This window comes from Copadichromis virginalis, linkage group LG20 (assembly GCF_057382275.1).
Source record: "Copadichromis virginalis isolate Kocher_CV1m ecotype Utaka linkage group LG20, C_Virginalis_male_GT1.1, whole genome shotgun sequence".
In the NCBI taxonomy this organism is placed as follows: domain Eukaryota; kingdom Metazoa; phylum Chordata; class Actinopteri; order Cichliformes; family Cichlidae; genus Copadichromis; species Copadichromis virginalis.
In genome coordinates this window covers 14,739,231-14,748,637 of record NC_140637.1, presented here as the reverse complement: position 1 = coordinate 14,748,637, position 9,407 = coordinate 14,739,231, and the positions used below count along the sequence as shown (strand labels likewise).

The 9,407-nt window shown below is 31.3% G+C and overlaps 1 pseudogene; it reads left to right on the top strand.

Annotated features, from left to right (window-relative positions):
* Positions 1-6,262: 6,262 nt before the first annotated feature.
* Positions 6,263-7,901, top strand: LOC146684474 (uncharacterized; annotated as a pseudogene).
* Positions 7,902-9,407: the final 1,506 nt, after the last annotated feature.

Below are 9,407 nucleotides of genomic sequence, written 5' to 3'. Positions count from 1 at the left end.
CTCTGTTCTTTACATTCTAATTCCGTTGTTTTGATTCAAACTCTGTTCTGTACATTCTAATTCCGTTGTTTTGATTCAAACTCTGTTCTGTACATTCTAATTCCATTGTTTTGATTCAAACTCTGTTCTGTACATTCTAATTCCATTGTTTTCATTCAAACTCTGTTCTGTACATTTAAATTCTGTTGTTTTCATTCAAATTCCATTGTTTTCATTCAAACTCTGTTCTGTTCATTCTAATTCCGTTGTTTTCATTCAAATTCTATTCATTTCATTCTAATTCCGTTCTTTTTATTGAAATTCGGTTGTTTTCATTCAAATGCTTTTGTTTTCATTCTAATTCTACTCTTTTTATTCAAATTCTGTTGTTTTCATTCAAAATTCCGTCGTTTTCATGTTAATTCCGTTGTTTTGATTCAAATTCTGTTGTTTTGATTCAAATTCCATTGTTTTGATTCAAATTCGCTTCTTTACATTCTAATTCCATTGTTTTCATTCAAAGTCTGTTCTGCACATTCTAATTCCTTTGTTTTCATTCAAATTCTGTTCTGTACATTCTAATTCCTTCGTTTTCATTCACACTCTGTTCTGTACATTCTAATTCTGTTGTTTTCATTCAAATTCCATTGTTTTTGATTCAAATTCTGTTCTGTTCATTCTAATTCCGTTGTTTTGATTCAAACTCTGTTCTGTACATTCTAATTCTGTTGTTTTCATTCAAATTCCATTGTTTTCATTCAAATTCTGTTCTGTTCATTCTAATTCCGTTGTTTTGATTCAAACTCTGTTCTGTACATTCTAATTCTGTTGTTTTCATTCAAATTCCATTGTTTTTATTCAAATTCTGTTCTGTTCATTCTAATTCCGTTGTTTTCATTCAAACTCTGTTCTGTACATTCTAATTCTGTTGTTTTCATTCAAATTCCATTGTTTTTATTCAAATTCTGTTCTGTTCATTCTAATTCCGTTGTTTTCATTCAAACTCTGTTCTTTACATTCTAATTCCGTTGTTTTGATTCAAACTCTGTTCTGTACATTCTAATTCCGTTGTTTTGATTCAAACTCTGTTCTGTACATTCTAATTCCATTGTTTTGATTCAAACTCTGTTCTGTACATTCTAATTCCATTGTTTTCATTCAAACTCTGTTCTGTACATTTAAATTCTGTTGTTTTCATTCAAATTCCATTGTTTTCATTCAAACTCTGTTCTGTTCATTCTAATTCCATTGTTTTAATTCAAACTCTGTTCTGTACATTCTAATTCTGTTGTTTTCATTCAAATTCCATTGTTTTGATTCAAACTCTGTTCTGTACATTCTAATTCCGTTGTTTTCATTCAAACTCTGTTGTTTTCATTCTACTTCTTTTGTTTGTTTTAAACTTCCATTGTTTTCATTCAAATTCTGTTGTTTTCATTCAAATTCCATTGTTTTCATTCAAATTCTGTTCTGTACATTCTAATTCCGTTGTTTTCATTCAAACTCTGTTCTGCACATTCTAATTCCTTTGTTTTCATTCAAACTCTGTTCTGTACATTCTAATTCCGTTGTTTTCATTCAAACTCTGTTCTGTACATTCTAATTCTGTTGTTTTCATTCAAATTCCATTGTTTTTGATTCAAATTCTGTTCTGTTCATTCTAATTCCGTTGTTTTGATTCAAACTCTGTTCTGTACATTCTAATTCTGTTGTTTTCATTCAAATTCCATTGTTTTGATTCAAATTCTGTTCTGTTCATTCTAATTCCGTTGTTTTGATTCAAACTCTGTTCTGTACATTCTAATTCTGTTGTTTTCATTCAAATTCCATTGTTTTGATTCAAATTCTGTTCTGTTCATTCTAATTCCGTTGTTTTGATTCAAACTCTGTTCTGTACATTCTAATTCTGTTGTTTTCATTCAAATTCCATTGTTTTGATTCAAATTCTGTTCTGTTCATTCTAATTCCGTTGTTTTGATTCAAACTCTGTTCTGTACATTCTAATTCTGTTGTTTTCATTCAAATTCCATTGTTTTTATTCAAATTCTGTTCTGTTCATTCTAATTCCGTTGTTTTCATTCAAACTCTGTTCTTTACATTCTAATTCCGTTGTTTTGATTCAAACTCTGTTCTGTACATTCTAATTCCGTTGTTTTCATTCAAACTCTGTTCTGTACATTCTAATTCCATTGTTTTGATTCAAACTCTGTTCTGTACATTCTAATTCCATTGTTTTCATTCAAACTCTGTTCTGTACATTTAAATTCTGTTGTTTTCATTCAAATTCCATTGTTTTCATTCAAACTCTGTTCTGTTCATTCTAATTCCATTGTTTTAATTCAAACTCTGTTCTGTACATTCTAATTCTGTTCTTTTCATTCAAATTCCATTGTTTTGATTCAAACTCTGTTCTGTACATTCTAATTCCATTGTTTTCATTCAAACTCTGTTCTGTACATTCTAATTCCATTGTTTTCATTCAAACTCTGTTCTGTACATTCTAATTCTGTTGTTTTCATTCAAATTCCATTGTTTTGATTCAAACTCTGTTCTGTTCATTCTAATTCCGTTGTTTTCATTCAAACTCTGTTCTGTACATTCTAATTCCGTTGTTTTCATTCAAACTCTGTTGTTTTCATTCTACTTCTTTTGTTTGTTTTAAACTTCCATTGTTTTCATTCAAATTCTGTTGTTTTCATTCAAATTCCATTGTTTTCATTCAAATTCTGTTCTGTTCATTGTAATTCCGTTGTTTTGATTCAAACTCTGTTCTGTACATTCTAATTCCGTTGTTTTCATTCAAACTCTGTTCTGTACATTCTAATTCCGTTGTTTTCATTCAAAGTCTGTTCTGCACATTCTAATTCCTTTGTTTTCATTCAAACTCTGTTCTGTACATTCTAATTCTGTTGTTTTCATTCAAACTCTGTTCTGTACATTCTAATTCTGTTGTTTTCATTCAAATTCCATTGTTTTGATTCAAATTCTGTTCTGTTCATTCTAATTCCGTTGTTTTGATTCAAACTCTGTTCTGTACATTCTAATTCTGTTGTTTTCATTCAAATTCCATTGTTTTGATTCAAATTCTGTTCTGTTCATTCTAATTCCGTTGTTTTGATTCAAACTCTGTTCTGTACATTCTAATTCTGTTGTTTTCATTCAAATTCCATTGTTTTTATTCAAATTCTGTTCTGTTCATTCTAATTCCGTTGTTTTCATTCAAACTCTGTTCTTTACATTCTAATTCCGTTGTTTTGATTCAAACTCTGTTCTGTACATTCTAATTCCGTTGTTTTCATTCAAACTCTGTTCTGTACATTCTAATTCCATTGTTTTGATTCAAACTCTGTTCTGTACATTCTAATTCCATTGTTTTCATTCAAACTCTGTTCTGTACATTTAAATTCTGTTGTTTTCATTCAAATTCCATTGTTTTCATTCAAACTCTGTTCTGTACATTCTAATTCCATTGTTTTAATTCAAACTCTGTTCTGTACATTCTAATTCTGTTGTTTTCATTCAAATTCCATTGTTTTGATTCAAACTCTGTTCTGTTCATTCTAATTCCGTTGTTTTCATTCAAACTCTGTTCTGTACATTCTAATTCCATTGTTTTGATTCAAACTCTGTTCTGTACATTCTAATTCCATTGTTTTCATTCAAACTCTGTTCTGTACATTTAAATTCTGTTGTTTTCATTCAAATTCCATTGTTTTCATTCAAACTCTGTTCTGTACATTCTAATTCCATTGTTTTAATTCAAACTCTGTTCTGTACATTCTAATTCTGTTGTTTTCATTCAAATTCCATTGTTTTGATTCAAACTCTGTTCTGTTCATTCTAATTCCGTTGTTTTCATTCAAACTCTGTTCTGTACATTCTAATTCCGTTGTTTTCATTCAAACTCTGTTGTTTTCATTCTACTTCTTTTGTTTGTTTTAAACTTCCATTGTTTTCATTCAAATTCTGTTGTTTTCATTCAAATTCCATTGTTTTCATTCAAATTCTGTTCTGTTCATTCTAATTCCGTTGTTTTGATTCAAACTCTGTTCTGTACATTCTAATTCCGTTGTTTTCATTCAAACTCTGTTCTGTACATTCTAATTCTGTTGTTTTCATTCAAACTCTGTTCTGTACATTCTAATTCTGTTGTTTTCATTCAAATTCCATTGTTTTGATTCAAATTCTGTTCTGTTCATTCTAATTCCGTTGTTTTGATTCAAACTCTGTTCTGTACATTCTAATTCTGTTGTTTTCATTCAAATTCCATTGTTTTGATTCAAATTCTGTTCTGTTCATTCTAATTCCGTTGTTTTCATTCAAACTCTGTTCTTTACATTCTAATTCCGTTGTTTTGATTCAAACTCTGTTCTGTACATTCTAATTCCGTTGTTTTCATTCAAACTCTGTTCTGTACATGCTAATTCCATTGTTTTGATTCAAACTCTGTTCTGTACATTCTAATTCCATTGTTTTCATTCAAACTCTGTTCTGTACATTTAAATTCTGTTGTTTTCATTCAAATTCCATTGTTTTCATTCAAACTCTGTTCTGTACATTCTAATTCCATTGTTTTAATTCAAACTCTGTTCTGTACATTCTAATTCTGTTGTTTTCATTCAAATTCCATTGTTTTGATTCAAACTCTGTTCTGTTCATTCTAATTCCGTTGTTTTCATTCAAACTCTGTTCTGTACATTCTAATTCCGTTGTTTTCATTCAAACTCTGTTGTTTTCATTCTACTTCTTTTGTTTGTTTTAAACTTCCATTGTTTTCATTCAAATTCTGTTGTTTTCATTCAAATTCCGTTGTTTTCATTCAAATTCTGTTCTGTACATTCTAATTCCGTTGTTTTCATTCAAACTCTGTTCTGTACATTCTAATTCCGTTGTTTTCATTCAAAGTCTGTTCTGCACATTCTAATTCCTTTGTTTTCATTCAAACTCTGTTCTGTACATTCTAATTCCGTTGTTTTCATTCAAACTCTGTTCTGTACATTCTAATTCTGTTGTTTTCATTCAAATTCCATTGTTTTTGATTCAAATTCTGTTCTGTTCATTCTAATTCCGTTGTTTTGATTCAAACTCTGTTCTGTACATTCTAATTCTGTTGTTTTCATTCAAATTCCATTGTTTTGATTCAAATTCTGTTCTGTTCATTCTAATTCCGTTGTTTTGATTCAAACTCTGTTCTGTACATTCTAATTCTGTTGTTTTCATTCAAATTCCATTGTTTTTGATTCAAATTCTGTTCTGTTCATTCTAATTCCGTTGTTTTGATTCAAACTCTGTTCTGTACATTCTAATTCTGTTGTTTTCATTCAAATTCCATTGTTTTGATTCAAATTCTGTTCTGTTCATTCTAATTCCGTTGTTTTGATTCAAACTCTGTTCTGTACATTCTAATTCCGTTGTTTTCATTCAAACTCTGTTCTGTACATTCTAATTCCGTTGTTTTCATTCAAAGTCTGTTCTGCACATTCTAATTCCTTTGTTTTCATTCAAACTCTGTTCTGTACATTCTAATTCTGTTGTTTTCATTCAAACTCTGTTCTGTACATTCTAATTCTGTTGTTTTCATTCAAATTCCATTGTTTTGATTCAAATTCTGTTCTGTTCATTCTAATTCCGTTGTTTTGATTCAAACTCTGTTCTGTACATTCTAATTCTGTTGTTTTCATTCAAATTCCATTGTTTTCATTCAAATTCTGTTCTGTTCATTCTAATTCCGTTGTTTTGATTCAAACTCTGTTCTGTACATTCTAATTCTGTTGTTTTCATTCAAATTCCATTGTTTTTATTCAAATTCTGTTCTGTTCATTCTAATTCCGTTGTTTTCATTCAAACTCTGTTCTTTACATTCTAATTCCGTTGTTTTGATTCAAACTCTGTTCTGTACATTCTAATTCCGTTGTTTTCATTCAAACTCTGTTCTGTACATTCTAATTCCATTGTTTTGATTCAAACTCTGTTCTGTACATTCTAATTCCATTGTTTTCATTCAAACTCTGTTCTGTACATTTAAATTCTGTTGTTTTCATTCAAATTCCATTGTTTTCATTCAAACTCTGTTCTGTACATTCTAATTCCATTGTTTTAACCCTCTGATGCATAGTGGTCACTGGAGTGGACAGCTACTAAAACGTACATATCTCTTTAATGCATTGGTTTCTATGGTGGAACTGCATATTAGCCTCTAGAGTGCTCTCTGCTGCCATGCTCCATTGAGGTCAATTCAGTGTTCAGTTAGTGCAACTGCAAGTAAATTTCCTCTTAATCAAAGATGGCAGACAAACTGTCACCCCTGCCGACCACTGCTGGCATATCTTGTCAACCCTTCTATGCTAAAAGAGCCCAACAGGTAAAAAAAATATGATGATATGCAGTAACATCTAGGGAAGGATATTATCTGTTTGGAATAAGAAATTGTTATGTCTAATATGTAGAAAACTACGATTAACCATGTGTCCACTGTAGTGGACATCATGCATTACCCACTATATTTTTTTTTAACATAAGTCATAAATTGTCTCACTGTTTTTTGGGACTGTTTTGGTTATAAGTAAGCATATAATTGTTACATTTATAAGCTACTCATTTAAAAAATATATTTTTGTGCAGATCAGCTGTAGTTTGAATTACTATAATAATTATTTTATCATATTTTGTAGACTTCAAATGCAGCAAAGAATAAGGCAGCGTACAGAATAGTCCAGGAAATTCCATCCAGCTCCAGTGATGATGATTTCATTGATGAGTGCAGTGATGATGAGTTCAGTGATAAGTCCAGTGATGATGAGCGTGGCTGCCAGAGCAGAACAGAGACATAGGAACTACGGATGATGAAGACACAGACAGTCAGGATGCAGAAAGTGAGAACGATGAGGGGCAGGATGAAGAGGAAGGTCAGTATGATCAGGGAGCTGTAGGAGATGGGTACATGGCACCTGACCATACTCAAGCCCGCAAAAATATTTGGAAAGTCCAAGACAATGACTTTGATGGAAACTTGCCTCCTTTTCTAGGAGAGTGGAAATTGAATGTGGAGGGGAAGGATCCCATAGATTTCTTCAGACATCTGTTTCCAGCAGATCTAATTGATAATATAACATACAACACCAACTTGTATGGGAAAGAACTGTCAGTAACAGGAGAAGAGATTCACCCTCCAGCAATGCAAAAGAGGAAGATCCAGTGGGACCCCACAACCCGTGTTGCGGAGAGCAGTCACCAAAGTAGCCTGTGAGGTCAGGTTTGCCACAGGATATCACTGGCCCCAACTGACCGAGGTGAAAAATGCAAACAGGTGCCATGATGTTGCATGCACACGGAAGACCAAATACATCTGCATGCAATGCTGTGTGCCATTGTGCCCTGGATGCTTTGCAAACTTTCGCACAGCCTAGGTGTGATGAACATAGAAGTGTTTGGAGATGCAGAGACTAAGATGTCAGTTTGTGTTTTCTTCCAGCATGCTACTAAGGGCTTGGTAATACTGTCCTGCATCGTTATAGAACTGTGTAGACTCAAAAATGTTTCTCTTGTTGGAGATAGTTTGCCATATTCAGGTGTAGGATTCACAGCTAGGACTGTTGATTGGTTTTGTTATTTACGTCTAAACATTGGGGCCTTATGAGTTGAAAGTTCCAAAAAAATTGCTGAGATGTTTTTCAAAGGATACAAGCAAACAAGTGTTTGTTTATTTACAATAGAACACAAGGTAATTAATTTTTGCAGTAAATTCACAGTATTTCATGCTAAGTGCTCAGGCGCATGTAGTCCACTGGAGTGGACAAGTTTATAACTTTATAAAAAAACATATTTTTGGAAAAAAAAGAGTTGAACATTTTTTTTCATGTCCTGAGAAGAATAAAAGCACTTAAGAAAAAAATCATGACCAAGGCTTTCATAATTCATGCATCAGAGGGTTAATTCAAACTCTGTTCTGTACATTCTAATTCTGTTGTTTTCATTCAAATTCCATTGTTTTGATTCAAACTCTGTTCTGTTCATTCTAATTCCGTTGTTTTCATTCAAACTCTGTTCTGTACATTCTAATTCCATTGTTTTGATTCAAACTCTGTTCTGTACATTCTAATTCCATTGTTTTCATTCAAACTCTGTTCTGTACATTTAAATTCTGTTGTTTTCATTCAAATTCCATTGTTTTCATTCAAACTCTGTTCTGTACATTCTAATTCCATTGTTTTAATTCAAACTCTGTTCTGTACATTCTAATTCTGTTGTTTTCATTCAAATTCCATTGTTTTGATTCAAACTCTGTTCTGTTCATTCTAATTCCGTTGTTTTCATTCAAACTCTGTTCTGTACATTCTAATTCCGTTGTTTTCATTCAAACTCTGTTGTTTTCATTCTACTTCTTTTGTTTGTTTTAAACTTCCATTGTTTTCATTCAAATTCTGTTGTTTTCATTCAAATTCCATTGTTTTCATTCAAATTCTGTTCTGTTCATTCTAATTCCGTTGTTTTCATTCAAACTCTGTTCTGTACATTCTAATTCCGTTGTTTTCATTCAAACTCTGTTCTGTACATTCTAATTCCGTTGTTTTCATTCAAAGTCTGTTCTGCACATTCTAATTCCTTTGTTTTCTTTCAAACTCTGTTCTGTACATTCTAATTCCGTTGTTTTCATTCAAACTCTGTTCTGTACATTCTAATTCTGTTGTTTTCATTCAAATTCCATTGTTTTTGATTCAAATTCTGTTCTGTTCATTCTAATTCCGTTGTTTTGATTCAAACTCTGTTCTGTACATTCTAATTCTGTTGTTTTCATTCAAATTCCATTGTTTTGATTCAAATTCTGTTCTGTTCATTCTAATTCCGTTGTTTTGATTCAAACTCTGTTCTGTACATTCTAATTCTGTTGTTTTCATTCAAATTCCATTGTTTTGATTCAAATTCTGTTCTGTTCATTCTAATTCCGTTGTTTTGATTCAAACTCTGTTCTGTACATTCTAATTCTGTTGTTTTCATTCAAATTCCATTGTTTTGATTCAAATTCTGTTCTGTTCATTCTAATTCCGTTGTTTTGATTCAAACTCTGTTCTGTACATTCTAATTCTGTTGTTTTCATTCAAATTCCATTGTTTTTATTCAAATTCTGTTCTGTTCATTCTAATTCCGTTGTTTTCATTCAAACTCTGTTCTTTACATTCTAATTCCGTTGTTTTGATTCAAACTCTGTTCTGTACATTCTAATTCCGTTGTTTTGATTCAAACTCTGTTCTGTACATTCTAATTCCATTGTTTTGATTCAAACTCTGTTCTGTACATTCTAATTCCATTGTTTTCATTCAAACTCTGTTCTGTACATTCTAATTCCATTGTTTTAATTCAAACTCTGTTCTGTACATTCTAATTCTGTTGTTTTCATTCAAATTCCATTGTTTTGATTCAAACTCTGTTCT